This window comes from Erinaceus europaeus, chromosome 4 (assembly GCF_950295315.1).
Source record: "Erinaceus europaeus chromosome 4, mEriEur2.1, whole genome shotgun sequence".
Classification (NCBI taxonomy): domain Eukaryota; kingdom Metazoa; phylum Chordata; class Mammalia; order Eulipotyphla; family Erinaceidae; genus Erinaceus; species Erinaceus europaeus.
The window spans coordinates 123,219,827-123,242,851 of NC_080165.1; the positions used below are offsets into that span (position 1 = coordinate 123,219,827).

The 23,025-nt window shown below is 36.9% G+C and overlaps 1 long non-coding RNA gene and 1 other non-coding gene across 2 annotated transcripts; one reads left to right on the forward strand and one right to left on the reverse strand.

Moving 5' to 3' along the window:
* Window positions 1-8,643: 8,643 nt before the first annotated feature.
* LOC132538446 (U6 spliceosomal RNA) lies at window positions 8,644-8,746 on the forward strand. The gene has a single exon (XR_009549811.1). It is a non-coding gene; the product is annotated as a U6 spliceosomal RNA (small nuclear RNA).
* A 2,237-nt stretch (window positions 8,747-10,983) lies between these two features.
* Window positions 10,984-16,328, reverse strand: LOC132538317 (uncharacterized). Its single transcript, XR_009549711.1, has 3 exons — window positions 15,250-16,328; window positions 15,043-15,129; window positions 10,984-11,149 (listed from the first exon to the last, which is right to left on the reverse strand). It is a non-coding gene; the product is annotated as an uncharacterized LOC132538317 (long non-coding RNA).
* Between the last annotated feature and the right edge of the window lie 6,697 nt (window positions 16,329-23,025).

Sequence of the window (23,025 nt, forward strand, 5' to 3'; positions counted from 1 at the left end):
TTATTATGATGAATGCTATTACCATTAAATTTCATCTTTTCTGATCTTTCTATCTCTTATCTCTCTGTTCAACTTTTTGTTGTGATTGTGTTTCCAGTAAAGTCATTATAGACACATTTTAAAAATCCATTTCATTGTTTCTTTCTTTTCTTTATTTGGGGGGGAGGTTCTTATAAAGAAGATTTAACTCAATTATCAATTAATGTAATAATAGATAGAAGATTTTTATCACCAAAAGTGAGTTCTCATAAACAAAATAAAGTAAAAACAAATTCTAAGACCCTAAAACAGGGGCAGTTGTATACTGAAAGATGAAACTACACCTGTGGTGTTAAACAAAATGTACTGTATACACATAGCAATTTAAATATTTCATTGATTTATTTTAATGAGAGGTATGAAAAAGAAAATATAGAGAAAGAGAGAAAGAGTGCAGAGCACTGCTCAGCTTTGGTTTAGATTAGTTCTGGATATTAAAACTGCGATTTCAGAGCTTCAGGCATGAAAGTCTTTTGCATAATCATTATACTGTCTCTCCAGCCTCAGGTAATTTTTTTTTCAAGTGTTACCAGGAAATGAACCTAAAATCTTGTGCATTTTCAATGCCACTGACCTATGTCCCAGTCCCTTTTTTTTTTTTATTTTGTATTTTCAGAGAGAAGAAAAATCAAGCACTACTCCTATCATCTGTGAAACTCCCTTGGCACTGTCTCTGGTGGCCCCAAATTATGCCAAGGATCAAGCCCAGGCCCTGTCATAAGACATATTTGAGTCATGTCTTAGCTTTCAGATATTGATTTTAATACCAAACATTTGAAGTATTTATTATGCTGCTTTGCAACATACATTTTCAATATACTTAAAAGTGAGTCAATTTTTATGTATATAATTAGGGCAAAGTAAAATGTTCACAAATGATCCATTAAAAGGAGAAAATAGGTAAAACACAAATTTATTCCAATCTGAAAGACATTTTAGGTAATAATCTACTTATAAATTTCATATTTGTTTATGAACTACTTCCTTTGAAATTCTAGGAAAAAGCAGAAACATGTAGCAATGACATGAGCCATATCATAATAACTATAAACCAAGTCCACTTATATTCGCATGTGATATATCTGGCTACATTAGTCCTTGACATGTATTATCTTATAAAGTTTTGATTTTCTTTTTTTTAATATTTAGTTTATTTATTAAATAAAAATAGAGAGGGAAGGGAAAAATAGAGGAGAAAGACAGAGTGACACCTGCAACACTGTTCCAACACGTGTGAAGCTTCCCCCTTACAGGTGAGAAGTGGGGGCTTGAACCCAAGTCCTTGTGCATTGTATCATGTGTGTTCAACCATGTGTGCCACCACCTGGCCCTTGGGTTTGATGTTCTATTTGTTTTTCAATTTATGAACTTTTCTATATAAAAATATATGCTCTTAACACCTTAAACTTGTATAAATATCTGGGTCCAAAAACCATTAACTACCTAATATAGAAGAAAAGCATAATATATTGAGGAAAATCTTGAAATAAACCGTTTTGAAAGAAACATGAGAAATGCTATTTCCTGAGCAATAAGCATAAAGGAATACAAATTGTTTGTCCATCAGAGACAAGTCTACAAAAATAAACATTTATTTCTGGAACAACTTCAAGTGTTGTGAAAACTAATGAGAACAAGTTCTAAAGAAATAGAAGAAATTGAAAGATTATTGAGCATAAGACACAAATACCTAACAGTACATCTGAGAACAAACCTCACAATAAAAAAAAAAATTACAATCACTACTTACTTAAAAATACCACAGTTGCCAAACTCAACAGAACTGTCTGCTTTGTTGTAACTAGTTACTGATTTGATGATTTCAACTATTACTACAATCCAGAACCTGTAGTTGTCAGTAAAACTGTGAATGCAGATAATAAAGTCATAAAGAATCTCCAGAAGTGGCATCACTATTAATTGAAGAGCATTAAGCATTGGATCAAAATTTAAACCTTGATGAAATAGTTATCATTTGTCTCAATGGCAGAAAAAAAGAGGCCTCAGGATTTTGAGTCACAAAAGATTGCAAACTGTTATGATACTGCTTCCTTAACTTCATAGTAACTCAAAACTTAAAACCTTCTAGTCCCTACTTTCACAAGGAAATTACAATCTTTTCAGGGTAATTTGTCATATTAATTATAATATCTTTTTTTAACATTTAAAAAATACACTGCTGTGAAAGACTTGAATGCTGAAAATTATGAGTCGCTACTCAAGGAAATGGAAACTGATACCAAGAAATGGAAAGATATCCCATGCTCATGGATTGGAAGAATAAATATCATCAAAATGAATATTCTCCCCAGAGCCATATACAAATTTAATGCAATACCCATCAAAGTTCCACCAAGCTTCTTTAAGAGAATAGAACAAATACTACAATCATTTATATGGAACATGAAAAGACCTAGAATTGCCAAAACCATCTAGAGGAAAAGAAACAGAAATGGAGGCATCACACTCCCAGACCTTAAACTATATTATAAAGCCATCATCATCAAAACAGCATGGAGCTGGAAGAAGAATAAGTACACAGAACAGAATTGAAAGCCCAGAAATAAATCCCCACACGTATGGACATCTAATCTATGATAAGGGGGCCCAAAGGATTAAATAGAAAAAGAAGGCTCTCTTCAATAGATGGTGCTGGGAAAACTGGGTTGTAACATGCAGAAGAATGAAATTGAACCACTTTATCTCACCAGAAACAAAAATCAACTCCAAATGGATCAAAGACCTAGATGTCAGACCAGAAACAATCAAATACTTAGAGGAAAACATTGGTAAAACACTTTCCCACCTACACCTCAAGAACATCTTTGATGAATCAAACCCTATTGCAAGGAAGACTAAAGCAGAAATAAACCAATGGGACTACATCAAATTGAAAAGCTTCTGCACATCCAAAGAAACTATTAAACAAACAAAGAGACCCCTCACAGAATGGGAAAAGATCTTCACATGCCATACATCAGACAAGAAACTAATCACCAAAATATATAAAGAGCTCAGCAAACTTAGCACCAAAAAAGCAAATGACCCCATCCAAAATGGGCAGAGGATATGAACAAAACATTCACCACAGAGGAGATCCAAAAGGCTAACAAACATATGAAAAATTGCTCTAGGTCACTGATTGTCAGAGAAATGCTAATTAAGACAACACTAAGATACCACTTCACTCCTGTAAGAATGGCATACATCAAAAAGGACAGCAGCAACAAATGCTGGAGAGGTTGTGGGGACAGAGGAACCCTTTTACATTGCTGGTGGGAATGTAAATTGGTCCAGCCTCTGTGGAGAGCAGTCTGGAAAACTCTCAGAAGGCTAGACATGGACCTTCCATATGATCCAGTAATTCCTCTCCTGGGGTTATACCCCAAGGACTCCATAACACCCAACCAAAAAGAGGTGTGTACTCCTATGTTCATAGCAGCACAATTCATAATAGCTAAAACCTGGAAGGAACCCAGGTGCCCAACAACAGATGAGTGGCTGAGAAAGCTGTGGTATATATACACAATGGAATACTACGCAGCTGTCAAGAACAATGAACCCACCTTCTCTGACCCATCTCGGACAGAGCTAGAAGGAATTATGTTAAGTGAGCTAAGTCAGAAAGATAAAGATGAGTATGGGATGATCCCACTCATCAAAAGAAGTTGAGTAAGAAGATCTGAAAGGGAAACTAAAAGCAGGACCTGACCAAATTGTAAGTAGGGCACCAAAGTAAAAACCCTGTGGTTCTTCTTCTTCTAGCGTTTGTCCTTCTTCCGTAGCCAGTCAACAGCATCAGGTTGAGCCTGATGTAAAGTTTCGAGACCTCCTTTGAATCTGGAGAGGTGGCAGTCGTTGACTACGTGGGTCATAGTCTGCTGTAGCCGCAGGGGCAGTTCAGGTCGTCTCTGGCTCCCCAGCGATGGAACATAGCGGCGCACTGTCCATGGCCTGTTCGATAGCGATTGAGGAGGGCCCAATCATAATGTGCTAGGTCAAAGCCGGGTTGACACTTGCAGGGGTCTGTGATGAGGTATTTGTTCTTTACCTCAGCTGACTGCCAGCTCTGTTTCCAAGAGACTGGAACAGAGAAGTTCAGTGTAGGCGTAGGGGACCAGATTGGGTGACGAGACGTCAAGCGTTGGACAGGGTGGGCGAAGATATCCGCGTATATTGGCAGGTCCGGTCGAGCGTAGACGCGGGAAATGAACTTAGATGATGCCGCATCCCGACGAATATCTGGCGGGGCGATGTTGCTAAGAACTGGCAGCCATGGAACCGGGGTGGAACAGATGGTTCCAGAAATTATCCTCATGGAGGAATATAATTTGGAATCGACCAAGTGGACATGGGGGCTACGGAACCATACAGGGGGACAGTATTCTGCAGTGGAATAGCATAATGCCAGAGATGATGATCGTAGTGTAGAAGCGCTCGCGCCCCATGAGGAGCTGGCCAGTCTTGCAATGATGTTATTCCTCGCGCCCACCTTTGCTGCAGTTTTTATGAGATGTTCGTGAAATGACAGAGTGCGATCGAGAGTAACGCCAAGATAGACTGGCTGGGCTTCATGCCGGATTCTCGTATCACCAAGCTGCACATTAAGCTCACGCGAGGCCGAGGCATGGTGTAGATGGAAAACAGATGATACCGTTTTTTGCAGTGCTAAGGATTAGTCGCCATTTTTTACAGTAATCAGATATCAGAGACATGTCTTTCGAGAGTGTTTCCTCGAGGATGTCGAACTTGGATGCCTGAGTTGCACAGCAGATGTCATCGGCGTAGATGAACTTCCTTGAAGAAGTTTCTGGGAGGTCATTGATGTAAATATTGAATAGCATAGGAGCCAGAACAGAGCCCTGGGGGAGGCCACTTGAGACAGGTCTCCATCTGCTAGACTTGTCACCCAGATGCACCCGGAATCTTCTGTTTTGGAGAAGAAACGATATAGTGTTGGCCCCCCATGGAGGCAGGCATCTTGAGATCTTGACTAGGAGACCACTGTGCCAGACCGTGTCATAGGCTGCTGTGAGATCAACAAAGACAGCACCCGTCTTTAAATTCTTTTGGAATCCATTTTCAATGTAAGTTGAGAGGGCCAGGGCTTGTTCGCAGGTAGATCTTCCTGGGCGGATACCAGCTTGGGCGGGTGATAGGAATTTCTCTGTAAGAGGAGAAATATGTGACAGAAGCAGACTCTCAAGGAGTTTGTAACACACAGAGAGGAGAGAAATTGGTCTATAGCTGGCGGCCAGTGTTGGGTCTTTCTTTGGTTTCAAAACCGCTATAATCTTCGCACGACGCCAAACTTTGGGCATAGACTCAGATTCCAAGATGTGGGACAGGAATGAAACGAGCCACTTCTTTGCCGCAGGGCCCAGGTTAAGAATGAGTTCTGGGGTGATGTTATCATAGCCAGCAGCTGTTCCTGGTTTAACCCTCTTCAAAGCGTCTTCCTGTGGTGAGGGGTAGACATGCAGCTTCCTGGGCCAGTGGGGGGTGGGAGTGGGTGGGAGGGATGGGTCACAGTCTTTTGTTGGTGGGAATGGTGTTTATGTACACTCCTAGCAAAATGTAGACATATAAATCACTAGTTAATTAATATGAGAGGGGAAAAATCAATTGTATGTCTCAAAGTTTTTCAAAACACAAACTGAATCTTTTTAATATATAGGCTGTGTATTTGATATGCGGACTCTCTCAAAAGCCTAGACCAAGTAGATTAGAAGCATCCAATAGCACAGCTATATACAAGACACTGGGTACTGTACAGCAAACCCTAACAAAAGGACTTTTCAAAGTTAACCCAATTACCAAATAATGTGATGATAACATTAACTATCGATTGTCTTTTTGAACCCTAAGACAGCAGGAAACTCACATCTCCACTATAGAACCCCCACTTCCCCCAGTCCTGGAACCCTTGGATAGGGCCCACTTTCCGTATGCCTCTCCCAATCCATATCAAATAATATTGCATCCACCGACCACAACCTAACCAATGCAACGATTGCCACCTCAACATGCTTCACCTCAGACTGTGTCCAGAGACTTCACGTGTGGAATGACAACCCTTCAGCTTCATTACTCGGGTGAGACCTTTCCTTTTATAGTACACTCTAATTTCATCTCAGGTGGTTCACTTTCTAACAAAGTCCCATAACCTAGATATACACCAGTTTCTGTGAGAGAGAGCTTATGTTCACACATATCCATAAACTACTGCAAAATATATATCTGAAAGCAGAAGTACACTACAGTTTGCAGTGAGTACCCCACTAACACTTCCTATCCACTATTCCAAGCTTTGGGTCCATGATTGCTCAACAATTTGTTTGGCTTTTATGTTAACTCTCTTTTCAGTGACCAGGTTCCAGATGCCACCAGGATGCTAGCCAGGCGTCCCTGGATTGAAGACCCCACCAATGTGTCCTGGAGCTCAGCTTCCCCAGAGACCCACCCTACTAGGGAAAGAGAGAGGCAGACTGAGAGCATGGACCGACCAGTCAACGCCCATGTTCAGCGGGGAAGCAATTACAGAAGCCAGACCTTCTACCTTCTGCAACCCACAATGACCCTGGGTCCATGCTCCCAGAGGGATAGAGAATGGGAAAGCTATCGGGGGAGGGAGTGGGATATGGAGATTGGGTGGTGGGAATTGTGTGGAGTTGTACCCCTCCTACCCTATGGTTTTGTTAATTCATCCTTTCTTAAATAAAAAAAAATTTAAAATAAAGTAAAATTAAATTAAATAAATAAAGTATAAAAGTCATTTTTAGGGATAAATATGTTGAATTATAAAACTGCCTGCATTTTTATATTTTCTTTTTATCTCCTTATTTTTTCTGGTTAGATTATACTGTTTCAGTACATTTATATCTTAATAGATACATTCTATATTTTCCCATAGTAGTGGAAAATTAATGAAATTCTTGATTATATATACATCTTTACTATATGTTTACTACCAGTAAAAATCAGATGGCAACTGTTTCCTCAACCAACATACTGTAATTTCACTCAAGTTTCCATTTTATTAATAACCACTCAGACACACTAGCAAAGCTGCTGTTTGCCCTCTTCTTCAACATGTCCCAGAAAAAACTGTTGATATTTAAATGCTTTTATTTTTTCCTCTCTCCAATTGACTATAAACTCCATAACTGAAATAGTGCAGAGCTTTTAGCTATAGACTATTATTCTGTTCTCATACAGTCCTTTCATTTTAATATTCACCACTGATACTTTGTTAGCAGTTCAAATTAATAGAATATAATCCATATAGACATAGCTAGGGAGCTATTATCCTCTTCTCCTTCTCTATTGTGGAGCTTTTATTTTACCTAAGGCTTGAAGACATTGTTTTTTCTCAGCTGTTTTACCTAATATAGCATAATCACAGTATTATAGGCTCAAATATGAATGAATACCTTTTGTAATTGTGCATTGCATTCCTGATTTGAAGTCTTTCCCTCCTAAAAATGTTATTCCAATCAAGTCATATTTTACTATTATATTGATAGATGATAAACTCTAAATAGTCAAAGTTAAGGTGTCTACTCTGCTCAGTCAACCTGGTTTGATAGAGGGTTGTCACCATCAACATAAGACCATCCAGGTAAGAGTGGACATCTGCATCCAACCAGAAGACAGAGAGAAAGTGGAAAATCACCATTGGAGGCTTGATCCTCTGTTCTGGAATTAGTGCATATTATTTTCTACTCACACTCCATTAACAAAAATCTCAAGGATATGGGTCTTCACAATTGCAAAAGGGGCTTAGCAATTCAATCTACCTACATTTCCAGAACAAAGAAGGGAGCTGCTTCATGGAACACATAGCATCACCAATAACTGCCACTCCTTCAGTTATTCTAGTTAAGCTTTTAACTAGGAAATCATGTTTTCCTTTTCAATGAGAAAGGGTTGTCTTTTATCTGTGTTTGCTTGCTTCAGTCCCAAAAGACTTCTTGAGAATTATATGCATCTCCTTGACTACTCTATACTTCAGTTCAAATTACTTTTTTTCTCCTCCAGGAGTTCAATTTTGTTTGGCATTGCTTTATTTGTTCTGACTGATCTTCTCTATAGCTGCTTGACCCTTTTAGGTGCTTTTTATTTTGTTTTATTTCTTTCTCCATGTGGAACTCAGGACTGGTTGTGATTACCAAAACAGTGAACACACAGACACATTGGAGGTTTCTGGTGCCTTACCAGCAGGGCATAAGCCCTTACTACAGAACTTATACTTCTCTGCACGAAGACTAAGAATGATACAACTCTCTCTCTCCCCCTCTCTCTCTCTCTCTCTTTCCAGTTTACTTTATGTAAAACAATATTATTTCCCCCTGAAAAAAAATCAATGAAAATCTAGAAACATGTTCATATTCCACTGATGTCTTTAAGGGTCAACCTTCCTATAGATTCAAATGATTAATGGACTAAACCAGGCTTTTTTGGGTTTTATCAGGTACTTGTCTCACAAAATGAATACTTTTCATAAGAAGGAAGTAACAGTTCCCAAGGTGGATAATTTTCATAGAGTAGATTGTATAGTAGTGTGGACACATATTACTTTTAGGATAATAATCATAAAATAGCTTGCTTCAGCAGCACATATACTAAAATTGGAACAATACAGAGAAAATTATCATGATCCCTGCAGAAGGATGACATACAAATAAGCCAAGTGATTATAAAATAGATCCACAGATATCAAATTTTAATACTTTTTTAAATTTTTAAAAAATATTTATTCCCTTTTGTTGCCCTTGTTGTTTTATTGTTGTTATTGATGTCATTGTTTTTGGACAGGACAGAGAGAAATGGAGAGATGAGGGGAAGACAGAAAGGGGGAGAGAAAGACAGATGCCTGCAGGCCTGCTTCACCACCTGTGAAGCGACTACCCTGCAGGTGGGGAGCCAGATGCCTCGAAGTCCTTGCACTTTGCGCCATGTGTGCTTAACCCGCTGTGCTACTGTGCCCGACTCCTTCAAATTTTAATACTTTATACCTAAAGAAACAGTAATGACTTTTAAATAAAAAGCAAACTACCTGCTTACCCCATGATATTTGTTATGGATATATGTAAGTATAAAATATAATTGTGTCCAGTTCAAGCATATATATGAAAATATAAAATTAATTTTAAAAATGTCTGTTTCATAGTTATTAAAAGTTCAATTTTTCAAAAGAGTATATTAAGAAGATTTTCTGTAATTTTATTGTCACCATGAGTCTCTTAAAACAAATTTTAAGCTCTCAGATGAAATGCTTGACTTATCATAAATTATAAATTATTGACAATTCAAAATAATGAATTTTTACTCTGAAGATAAAATACAAAATTAAAAAAAAATTTTTTTATATTTATTTTATTTATTCCCTTTTGTTGCCCTTGTTGTTTTATTGTTGTAGTTATTATTATTGTTGTCGTCGCTGTTGGATAGGACAGAGAGAAATGGAGAGAGGAGGGGAAGACAGAGAGGAGGAGAGAAAGATAGACACCTGCAGATCTGCTTCACTGCCTGTGAAGCGACTCCCCTGCAGGTGGGGAGCCGGGGTTCAAACCGGTATCCTTATGCCGGTCCTTGTGCTTTGCGCCACCTGCGCTTAACCTGCTGCGCTACAGCCCGACTCCCAAAATACAAAATTTTAGTAGCCCAGGTAGTGGTTCTATGTGTGAGGCAAGTTTTATCCCTGGCATCACATGTACCAGAGTATACTCTAATTCTCTCTCCCCCTTATTCCCCTCTCATTATAAAGTAAATAAATATTTTTAACTTCAAGTTCTTTATAATAATACTAATCTTATGTTATATTTTATAGTAGCCCCTGCTTCCTAGACTTACTTGTCCTAATTTGTAGAATAATCTTGAATAACAGGCATTTTCTGTCTCTATAATTTTAACTATCACTCATCATAATTAAAATGGTTTGAAATATCTTATTTGTCCTGAAATGAAGGAAAAAGCTTAGACAGACTAAAAGAACTATTATTTTGATTTGAGCAATAATTACCCTTTTTCTCCCTTCACAACTCGTTCTTGTTTCCAATCCAGGATTTGATGATTTGGAAAAGAGAAGATAGGTAATGAAAAGAATTATATGAAACCACCCCCTTTACCATTAATTCAACACTTCATTTTTAAAGGCCAAATGTCTACGATATTTATTATTCAATAAACTTATAATTTTTAACAATAGCTCCAAATTGTATAACCATTAGGCCACTTGTTTTTCCCAGGAAGCTTGCCATAATGGAATTACCTTTCTAAGTGCATACTGTTATTATTCAATAGTACTAAAACACTCCTACTGTGCCTGTTAATTTGCACAAACTGCCAATGGTGAAAATACAAATAACAAATTATACATTTTAAAACTGCATTTGTATTTGAAAATGTGTCCTATATCACACATTACTTCTCCTGAATAGAAGGAACTGCCTGTAGTCACTGGATGAAAATGTGACTACTTAGATCTAGTATATCTAGTTTGTTTTCTGGAAAGAGATTTTCTTGAGTGAAAAAATTATCTAGTCACTTGTAATTATGAGGACTACTTTCTGTAAAACCCCCTCCTTAAAAAATAATTCAAGAAAAAATATAATAAATTGTATTTCTCCCTTAAAATATAGTGTATGTTTAAAAAAAAGCTATTCTATAAAAGATTTTAGGGACATTTTACTAAATTTATAGGCTTTCCATATTCTAATAGAGTAATGCATGTTCACTAAATATTACAGTCCAAAATAATGAGTTATAATAAGGGAACACGATGCAATGAGAGTTGCATACTTTAAAATAACGATAGTATTGCTGGGGAGATGGGAATGCTAGAACAAAGAACTTGAATATGTTAGGTCTCAGCTTTGACCTCTCTCATAAGTAAGAAGGTAAAATTAGTGACATAGTAAATACATTCTAAAATCTTAGTGATTTAACACCATAAACGTTCATTTCTCACTCTCACAATGGTCAAATACAGAAGACTCGGATTTTACAGTTCTTCCTCTGACCAATGGCTTGAGACTTGAGCTGCCCTTTTCCAACGTCTTCAGCACATTCCTGAGATCACTTTGAAGGGGTTCTTTAAGTTGGTTATCTGAAAGCAAAAAATAGTTTGGAAAATGACAGGAAGTATGTAAGCACCTATCCTGAGAATATATACATTATTTCCAGTTGTATTGTATAACTAAGTTTAAAAAAAAAGTACAAGCAAGAGAGATTTTGTTGTATGTCAGAAAGAATATACATACATATATATGTATATGTATATTGCATTCTGCAAAAAGGTCCTCACACTAGCAGAAAAAAAAAACCCAAAGAGTATTCATTCTTCTACTAAGTTTTCCACAAAGCCAGTGTCATTTGAATAGCACTCCAGGAGAAACTAACAGCTCCTGTGAAAACAAGGCAATATGGAGTAATTTGGAGTACTGGTAAAAGAACAGGTTGAGCAAGGTGCCTGGGATATATAATACAAACTTGTAGTACATGAAACTGAAAAACCAGAAACCACATCACTGAGTTCCTCACCACAAAACTTACTAAATATTATGTTTTATAAGTTTTGAGGTATTGAAATGGGAAAAGGCATAAGGAATATGCCTTATCTTCAAGGAACTTCCAGCTGAGTGAAGATCACCAGAAAAATGTGTAAATCAAAAAGACTCAACACATACTTAAAAGAATATCAAAAGGCGGGAGGGATGGTGGAGCATCTGGTTGAGTGCACATGCTACAATGAACAAGGACCATAGTTCAAACCCCCAGTCCCCACCTACAGGGGGAAAGCTTCACAAATGGTGAAGCAGGGCTCCAGATATTTCTCTCTCTCTTCTATCCCTCCCCCCTTCCCTCTCAACTTCTGACTGTCTCTAGCAAATAAATAAAGACAATAAAAAATAAAGATAAAATTTTTTTTAAAGAATATCAAAAGGATTTTATTTATCTGATTAAATAAGACATGTCAGGAAAAACAAAAGGAACAGAATGGTAACAACCCAAATATAAAATGACTTCTAAACTTCTTATTTGGGTGATTGGGTAACTAAGAGAAAATATAAAAATAGAAGTAAATTTGAGGCTGTGTAAAATTAATTAATAAAAATAATTTTAAACTTTTTGATCTCCAGGGAACTTATGGGAATTCTCCTCAAGACTAGCAAGTCTTAAAATTCACACATATAGGTGTAAATTAAGTTTTTGCTAAATCAATCTCATGTGGCTAAAATCAGGATCCATCAATTATTTCCTCTCTTCACTCTGCAGCATTCCTACTCAAAGTTTTTGCTGGTTGGTTAATAAATCCATTTAAAGTTTTGTAACAAAGGAGGAATTTCAGCTAGCTTTCACTTTTATAAGCATATTTTTGTGTTATCTTTACTTATATATGGAATAGAGACAGCAAGAAATCAAGAGGGAAGGGAATGATAGAGAAGGAGAGAGACAGACACCTGAAGCACACTACCACTCACAAAGCTTTTCCCCTGCAAGTGGGGACAGGGGGATCAAACCTGGGTCCTTGCATGTTGTAACATGTGTGCTCAACCTGGTACATACCACCTGGCCCCAGTGTTTTCCATTAGTGATCTTCTAATTGACAAAACTAGTAGATTATTTTTACTCAACCTTGTGGGCATTTTAAAAGAGTCCTTACAAACACATCTTGGGGGGGTGGGGTGGGAAGGAGCTTTGTTAGAGTAACTTAAGTAAACTAATATTTCTTTGGTATACATATAAATACATCTTAGGTAACTATACATTGTTAAAAGTCAGTGCCCCTACTGAAACAATTCTAAGCTATGCAGATTGAATAGACACCATCTTTTGCAATAATTATCTGTATGGAATTTGTGGAGTGGGAAGGTGATGGTGAGGTTTTGCTGATAACTTGAGATCAATTTAAATTCCTCAGTGGAATTTAGTAACTAAACTTCACTACATACCCACTTTAATATATAAGACAGAAAGAGAATATGAACAAAGAAATTCACAAATAAAAAAACTCTCAATCTCTCAGAATAGAAATTAAAAAAAAAAAGCAAGTAGTTATTTTTCAGCTGTGAAACTTGTAAAAAAAATGTGTAACAATTTTATTGCTGGTTTTATTTTCTAGTTATCTTTACATTTTATTCAGAGTGAATGCATTATATGTATGTCTATTTTTTTCTGTTAGGATTATTGCTGGGGTTTGGTGCCAGTACTACTAATCTATTGCAACAGGGACCATTTCCTTTTCTTGCTTTTATTTTCTTTTTCTTTTTTCTATTTTGTTTGATAGGACAGAGAAGTTGAGCAGAGAGGGGATAGAGAGAAGGATAGAGAAACCTGCAAACCAGCTTCACTGTTCATCAAACATCCTCCCTGAAGAGGAGGTACAGGAATCCAACTAGGGCAGCAGGTCCATTCAACCACCTGGTTGTGCCACCACCTGGTCCCTAAATAATTTATGATTGAACCAATCTTTTTCACTACTTGTGGCTAGTAAGATGGCAGATGTACATGCTATTTTTCACTTCTAAACTAGAGTATTCCATTTTTGATGCAAAAAAAAAAATCCTTCAAGCTTTCCTAGGTAGGACTCCAGAGAGAGAATGACAAATTCTGCAACTTTACAAAGTTATAAACACAAGTTTTTATAAATCATGAAGATTTGAGCATCGATTGCTTGGTACTATAGTTGAAACAGTCTCCCTATTTGAAATCAAGTATGAAAAGTATTATCATCAAGTTTTAACAGGGTGGTTAAAATTGCATCCTCCTATATAATTGTTTCAGGTAAAATTGAGAAAGACGTTTTAAAATAAATTTTGGCAGGGTAACTAAGAGATCATTGATTTTCATTTTTTTTTTCTTGCTAATATAAAAAGGGGAAAATAAGTATTAGCACTAATAGAAAAATCTCTATTTTCCAGAAAATTCAGGATCATATTTGTTTTAGTAAAGTTTCTCTGTTTTGTAGGAAATCTATTCTCTGAGTTCAGGTCACTCACTCATTAGTCAGAGATTTTCAAAGAAATAGAATATATAAAGATATGTATGCTGGGAACATAGCATAATCCTTATGCAAATGTATTCTCATGTTTGAGGCTTATGGTCCCAGCACCACCTTAAGCTAATGTTCCAAAGTATCCCCCACTCCAATGTCTCACTGAAATAAAAGAAAACATTCTTAAAGTGATATTTATTTAGGAATTAGTTATAGCACAATGATACACATGTGGTTTTGTCATAGAAATTTTTTTTTAATTATTTTTATTTTTTAAAATTTGTATTAGCAATTTGATTTACAAAATTGCATGTCAAGAGGGGTATAATTCCACATCATTCCCACCACCAGAGTTCTGAATCCCAAGTCTCTCCATTGCAAACCACCACAGTTCTCCCAAGGTTGCAGAAATGGGTTAACTGTCATCTCTACAACTATCTGTCTACATTTGTACATACTTACCCCCTTTTTCTTCCAGGTCCAGTCCTCTCTTCCCTTCCATCACCCTAATTAATACATCCAAATATTTCTCTCTTTTTCATCCCCTCTCTCTAGGACCTGATAGAGCAATTCAGAGCCCTCTTATCCTCTTCCTCCTATCACTTCTCCCCAACTGAGAGTATGGATCAAAGTTGTTTTTAGAGTGCAGAAGGTAGGAGTTCTGGCTTCTATAATTGCTTCTCTGCTGGAATTGGGCACTGACAGGACAGGTCGATCCATACCCCAGCCAGCTTCTGTCTTTCTAGTGGGGTGGGGCTCTGGAGAGGTGAGATTACCATTGGATTAGCATAAAAAACAAACCCTGAACTAGCCAGGTTTTAATAGCAATTGATTATTCCTATTCTAAATTCCTTCTATAACTAAAAGAAACCCCTGTATCCTCTTTAGGGTGCTCTTTTTTTTCTTCAAATTATTTTATTGTGGAAATAATGATTTATAGGACAATTGTTGACACATGGATATAATTTATCTCCCCTTCATATATTTATGCACATCATACTCACCACCAATTTGTCTTTCTCCACCATCATTGAGTCTCTAATATTCCCTCTATCCTCTTGTTTCCTTCTCCCCTAGAATCCTTTGCTTTCCTGTAATACATCATACCCTGTTCAAGTTTCATCCTACAATTTAATACTTTACCTTCGTATTTATGAAATTTCAACTATAAGTAAACTCATCTAGTATTTGTCGTCTTCCTTCTAGCTTACCTCACTATGACTCCTTCAAGTTCCATGTGGCAAAGGAGATGGCATCATTTCTTATAGCAGAATAGTTTTCTATAGTGTCTACAGATCACAACTTCCTTAGCCATCCAACTGGCATTGGGCATCTGAGTTGTTTCCAAGTTAGGCCATTATGAACTGTGCTGTTGTAAACAAATGTCTTTGGATAGACGTTTTTGATTTTGGGGGAGGTGATAAATCTTTAGAAGAGAAATTGCTAGGCCACAGAGTAGATTTATTTCTAGTGTTCTGAGGAATCTTCAAACTGTTTTCCACAGAAATTGGACCAATACACATTCCCACTAACAGTCTGTACGGGTTTCTTTTTTTTTTTCAGTGTCTTCATCCAATATTATTGTTTTTGCCCTTTCTATGATATGCCATTCTCCAAGGTGTAAAGTAGCATTTCATTGTTGTCTTGTATTTCCCTGATAATAGGTGATTTTGAGTATTTTTCATGTCTGTTTGCCATCTGAATATGTTCTTTGGTGAAAGTTCTGCCCATGTCCTTTATCCATTTTTTTTACTGGGGTTGTTTGCTTCTTGTTGCTGAGATTAGTGTATTCTTTATGTATTTTAGTTGTTAGTCCTTTATCTGATGTTTGGTATATAAAGATCTTCCATTCTCAGGGTGTCTTTCTGTTTTGGTTATGGTTTACTCTTCTGCACAGATTTTCAGTTTTATGAAGACATTTATTTTTTTTTGTTTTTTGTTTTCCTTGCTATTGAGACTAGAGTCTACAAAGACATTTCTGAAGGGAACATCCTGGAGTGTTCTGCCAATTTTTTTTCTATGTATTTGATGGTTTCTGGCTCAATATCTATACCTTTGATCAATTAGGGGATGACTTTGAGGCAGGGTGACATGTAATCCTGTTTTCTTCCTCATGTTTCAGCCTAATTCCTGGTACAATTTGTTGACAAGACCATCCTTTCTGCATATGATGTTTTGGGCTCCCTTGTCAAAAATCAGTTGCACATAGATGTGGGTGAGGACTTTGCTTACACTGTTATGGAGACCATGAAGTTTTAGTATCTGCTGGCTGCAAAATGAAGTACAAGGAAAGCTGGTGATTCAGTCCAAGTAGAAAAATCTAAGAACATTAGAGCTCAGAATGTAAGTCTGGATTTTTGTGTTCACAAGCCTGATAGAAGGGGTGTTATTTTCCAAGGACAGAATTTGAATTTCTCATTCAGGTGGAAAGTAAAATCTCCCTTCCTGCACATTTTTGTTATATTTAGTTACTCAACTGTAAGGTCATGTCCTCCCTCATTAGCTATAGTGATTTCTCCAATTTCATTGCTGAAAATTTCTGAAGACACCCTCACAGATACTCAGATATGTTTACCAGTTATCAGAGTATTCCACAACCCAATCACATTGATACACTAAAGTTGTGAGTTAATTTTTCAGAGCAATTCAAGTCCATACTTATCCCTCTATAATTACTGCTGAGTCCTAGTAAAAACATCTCAGTCACACATTAAGTTGTTTCAAGTTTCTTCACCAGCTGTGGCCTGGGATATTGCATATGATCTCCCATTAACACTGACAAGTTTAACAAACTAAAGATGATTGTACCCTTTGACGGTTGAACCTATTTCTTTTTTTATTTTAATTTTCCTTTCTTTCTTCTTTGTTTATTTATTGGATAGAGACAGAGTGAAATTGGGAGGAGAGGGGGAGATAGAGACAAGAAAGAGAAACAGAGATACACACTACACCACTTTACCAGTCACAAAGCTTCCCCCTGCAGGTGGGGACCAGGGACTTGGACCTGGGTACTTGTGCATTGTGATATGTATGCTCAAGCAGGAGTGCCACCACCCAGGCCCCCAACCTGTTTCTTAATTAATTCTCTTTCTTCCTTACCTGATGTATAACTCTCACCACTTGCAGGTTTCCAGTGACATTCATTTTCCATTTTCTTGATATACATGTCAAAGGATCAAATACAGGAACACATGCTTGTAAGTTTAACACTCTATCTACTGTGTCATCTTCCTGAGAGCTTGATATAGTCCTTCCTTTACCTGTTTCACTGACTCCTTGTTTCTCCAACATGCACTCTCAGCTCTCTGACACAATCTCATGAAAATAATGAGATTTTTATATTCAAAATCACCCATAATTCAACATCCTAGAGTGGATAATCCTACCAATATGTTTATAAACCCTTGCCTGAATTCAATCTTCTATATTTTCTCATTTTTCAATTGTTTCCACGTTACAGAATTCTTCATGCAGACTCTCTATCAGTAGTAACTTTATTACCTCTAAATTCATTTTGCATTTCTTTAATGGTTTTCAGCCACCCTTACCCTTCAGGTATGTTGAAATTCTCTTGGTGTACTTATTCAGACTTTAAGAGGCAGTTCACCACATGCACCCCTAACATGTACAACTGATGGGCAAGGTAAGTAAATGAATTCTAAGACCATTCATGCCAGGAGGCTTTGAATTGAAGCAGATGACAATTACTAGAACAGGCCAATCCCAAGTCTACTTATAATGCCATTTGTCTCCATTTCCCTACCAAAAATTCAATGAAAATCAGGATGGGGTCCTCAATCACAAAAGTAAATGAGAAATTCTACAATTTAATGGATTTAAATCTGAAACATTTGGTTTAGATGAACAGACTAGTGTAACTAATGAGTGCTATGAAGCACAATGTGAAATATATTAAATAGAAATAGTACTGGCAATTATGAGGCACTTGACTTACCATTCATTTTTTTAAAAAATTATTAATTATTTAATATTGATTGACAAGATTGTGGCATAAGAGGGTTACGGTTCCCACCACAAGAGTTCCATATAACCTCCTTTCCATTGGAAGTTTCCCTATTCTTTATCCTTCTGGGAGTATGGACCAAAGATCTTTATGAGAGAAGGTGGTAAATCTGGCTTCTGTAATTGCTTCTCTGCTGGACATGGGCATTGACAGGTTAATCGATACCCCAGCATATTTCTATCTTTCTCTCATGGGGTAGGGCCCTGGAGAGGTGGGGTTCCAGGACACACTGGTGAGATTATCTGCCCAGGGAAGTCAGGTTGACATCATGGTAGCATTGCAGATGCTTGGTGGCTGAAAAGCATTAAGATATAAAGCAGAACATTTTGTCCTGCCTCATAACTTACTGGTCAGAGGGAGTGATTGGAGGCAGATTGATAAGAGGAGATGGAAGGAGGTGAGAGAGAAAAGAGTAGAGAAGAAGCAAAGAGAGAGGAGAAAAAAGGAAATAAGCAATATGAGAAGAGTGAAAGAAATAGTCATAGAGGAAAGAATGAATAAAATAGAACTCCACAAGAAAGAAACATATGGTTTAAACTTTAAGTATATGAACTCAGGAGATTGTCTGCCTGCATATCTGTTGAGCTTGATGACTTAAGAACTACCTTGAGGTACAAACATTATGAAGAACAGTATGGACAATTCTTAAGCAAATACAAATGGAAATAACATATAATCCAGCAATTCCACTACTTGGCATATACCCAAAAGATAAAGTAACACTGATTCCAAGGGTTATATGTGTCCCCCATGTTCAGAGTGGCTTAATTAAGTACTATAGTAAAAACTTGGAAACAACCAAAATGCCCTTCAACAAATGACTGTATAAAGAAGTTATGGGACACATTCTCAACAGAGTATTACACAGTCCAAAGGGATAATGTTGTGTCCTTTTGGATAAAGTGGATAGAATTGGAGAAAATCATGTTTATGAAGCAAATAAAGAGGTGGAGGACAACAACAGAATGGTTTCACTCATACGCAGAATATAGAGAGTTGAGTATATGAATGTGAAAAAACAAAATGTCAGTCTATGTCTCAGACTGTGGGAGAACCATAATAATGGTTATCTATGCATTTAGGGATGTAGACACAGAACTTTGGTGATGAGAGTGGCGAAAAAAAACAAATTAATAAATCTACTATAGGAAATTCACTATGTCTCAGTTTCTTTTTCTTTCTTTCTTTTTAAGTTTTTAGTGATTTAGTAATGATTGACAAGATTGTAGGATAAGAGGGGTACAATTCCATACAATTCCCACCAGAGTTCCGTATCCCATTCCTTCTACTGGAAGCTTTCCTACACTTTATCCTTTTGGGTTTATGGACCAAAATTCTTTTTTTTTCTTCCAAAATTCTTTATGGAGTGCACAAGGTGGAAGATCTGGCTTCTGTAATTGTTTCTCTGCTGAGTATGGATTTTGGCAGGTCAATCCATACTCCCAGCCTATTTCTATCTTTCCTTAGTAAGGCTGGGCTCTGGGGAGGGGAGGTTCTAGGACACATTGGTGAGGTCATCTGCCCAGGGTCATGGTAGCATTTGCAACTTGATGGCTGAAAAGCAGTAAAATATAATTCAGGGCAAATTTTTTGACAATGAGGAACGTAAAGGTAAGATTAGAGCAGATGAAACTAAAGGTCTGTGTGTGGGGGGGAAACTAGAAAGTCTGTTTTAGGTGTACTCCATGGGGCCCAGACTTTAGTAGTTTTTGCCTGAGCCCAATAGCTAATATGCAGATAGGCCAAAAGTATTGTCTGAGAAGATAGTGTCAGAGCTGAGAATAAGACTAGAAAGCTGGATCATGGTAGAGTAGCTCCCAAATATGAACAAAATATATAAATATTATTAACTATAAACCTATTGATCTATGATGGGCCTAGACCTCTAATAAATCCCTCTCTCCACCATCACTGGTCACCTGCATCAGGAACAAGATCATAAATCCTCTTGTGGACCTCTCCAGGACCTTTCCCTCAGTGGAGAGCAGCAATGGTACGGACTGCCCCACTCTCCAAAGGGAGGTTGAGTCAACCTACTCTGCCACTCGAGGAAGACTGGTTCTAAAATGAGTACAGCCTAGAATGTTCTGAGCTATGACTGTGGAATATGAGCTCAGACAGACAGGGATGAAGAGAACACACAGGCTCCTGTGCTGAATATGAATAAACATGGACCCTAAGTCAGATCAATGGAATTTATAGGAATATGTCTGTTTCCTAACCTATCAAATGAAGTAAATAATTCTCTCTATATAATAGGACTAATCTGTAGAATCAAATGAGCTAATATGTATAGAGCCTAGCATCTGTTTAAGTGAGAGCTACATAAATGTCTACTGTTATCATTCAGGTTTAAGTCTTCCTTTTAATTTCCAAAGAATTATCAAAAATGACAAAGAAAATGAAGACCTACATGTTCCTGTCAATATCCAGTGACAGTACATAGCCTGGGGCTTGGGACATCATCCACTTTCTTTCTTTCTTTCTTTTTTTTTTTTTTTAACTCCTGTGCTTAATCTTGCTGGATTTAGGTTTGTATAATTACAACTAGCTCTGAACATAGCAAGCTTACAAAGATTACCTTTTTTTTTTTTTTTTTTAGCTGCGCTGAAGTCCCTGGGTTGCATGCAATAGTAGTTTGTGTGTAGTTTTACTTAAGTCTGATAGCTACCAGCATAGACCTCATTTCCCATCTAGTAAATGCAGATATCTTGCTTTCTAGGGATAAGGTTAAGTGAAAAATCTGCCATCTTCAAATGTAATTTTTCTACATGGATTGTTTGCTATCTTTCATTAAAACAATTCCCTCCCCCCCCAAAAAAATTCAACAAAGACCATTATATTCTACAGTTCTCTGTGATACATGTTGATAGGCTACACTAACCCTCAGGAAGATTCTTTCTGAAATGTGAGAGTGGAGTTTTGTTTATTTTCTCCCTGGTAACATTTCTTCATGCCGATGCATATCTCCATAGATAAGAGGGCCATCCAGACCAGAAATTAAATGCTGAAAAGCCACAGGTAAAGTTTACTGGGCATGTTTATTAAAAGGTGTTAGCAATCAATTACATAGCACCATCTACTTAAACACTTTTTGAATGGTATTATTACCATGTTCTGAGGAATATTTTCTTGGCACTGATTTTTAATAGCCTTTTAAAAGGATATGATTCTATAGGAGAAGCCAAATTTGTGGCTTCATCCAGTGCAATTCAGATGGCAGGCAGGATGTGGTTCAGCAGTTATGGGGGTTGTAATGAGTCAGCTACGGAGACAAATGTTTCCATGGTGATCTTCCCCATGCAGTCAGTGTGAACCTTCCATATTCCCATGAGGATTAATGACATAGCATTAACACTGATAATCATAATGAAGAGAGCTAAGAATTGGGTGACCAACCCCGACATTTGTGAGGAAATAGGTTAGAGGAATTAAGTCAATGTGTAGAGAAAGAAATATTGAACTACAGGCAAAGGAAATCTATTTCTTTTTCTTTTATGGAATAGTTTTACTGCCAGAATAGATCCTGCTGTTGACATATTTCTAGCCTTCCCTCTGGGAATTCTGTTAGTATAACATCTAAGTGGGTATGAAAATAAATAACCCAAAGAAGTGATTCACTAGACATCAAAAGAACTAGGATGAAGGAATATGGATAGAGGCCCAAACTCAAGCTTAAACTATTAGTTTAATTACTTTAAAATGTTTCCGATTAAGTCTTTTCAGGAAAAGTATTTTTATTGAGAGACTTGCATTTTTGTATACTTACATGGCACCACTTTTGCTTCTTTTAGAGGAAAAAAAAAACTTCACATTGTGCTTATAGTAATACTTTATGGCATTATACTGAGACACAGGCATTGGTGTTGTACAGACTGATGAAGGGAAACATTAGGAGACTACACTTTCATTCAGATGCCAGTCTAGGCAAAGTTATAGACACAAAGAGAGATTATGCTTTCCCAGAACAGAAAGCAGATATTCAAAGACTCCCAGAGGATTTAGCCTTGTGATTTAGCTAGTGGTTTACATAGTTATCTCCTTTATTACATTTCAAGATTCCATAGAGAAGAAACTTCATTTTATTCATGTTTGGCATTACCATTTCCACTTCTAACACACACACACACACACACACACACACACACACACACACATAATCCTTCTTTATATAATGCATACTGCATTGTTGCATATCTATCAAATGAGTGAGTCTGATTAGCTATATAAAAATTCAAATGAGATAAATAAGCACTTTACTCATGAAGTTTCATAAGAAACTCATAGAGTCTAATTATAAGGGATTTTAAGCTACATGGGAATGTTTTGCTTTTCTTAACATTTAAATAAGTGGAATTGACGTAAATGCAATAAAATCCAAGAGGCAATACATGGGGAAAAAAATCAAGAGGTTCTCAAGGCAGCTAAACTATTCAGATTGATTAAATGATGTCTGCAGAATACTGATAACCCGGCCTACTGTGACATCTATTCATCTATCAAATATTTATTGAGCACCTACTTTAATAACTATTTGTTCTGTGCTAAGCACTACCCTAAGTGCTTCATGAATATTAACTTATTTAATCTTCTCTGAGAGGTAAACATTCTTATTAAGACATCTATTTTTCAGGAAAGTAAACTGAAGCACAAGTATTTTAAATACCTTGTCTAAATGCACACCAAGATTAAAGGGGAAGTCATAAATTGAACCAAGGAGACTCACTCTAGTTCACAAGCTCTGTTAACATCATGTGGTACTGGCAGTCCCAGGGTGAGGATCTGGTAATAAAGAAATAATCAGGAGTTAATGTACATTTTCTTTGTTTTTGAGCAGCTTAGAATTTTGAACAGGTAATATACTAAAATCAATTATAGTCACAAGTTGTAAATACTCTAACAGCATAAAAAGAATTTTCAGAACGAAGTGGAATAAAATTCTAAAGTATAAATTCTAAAGGGC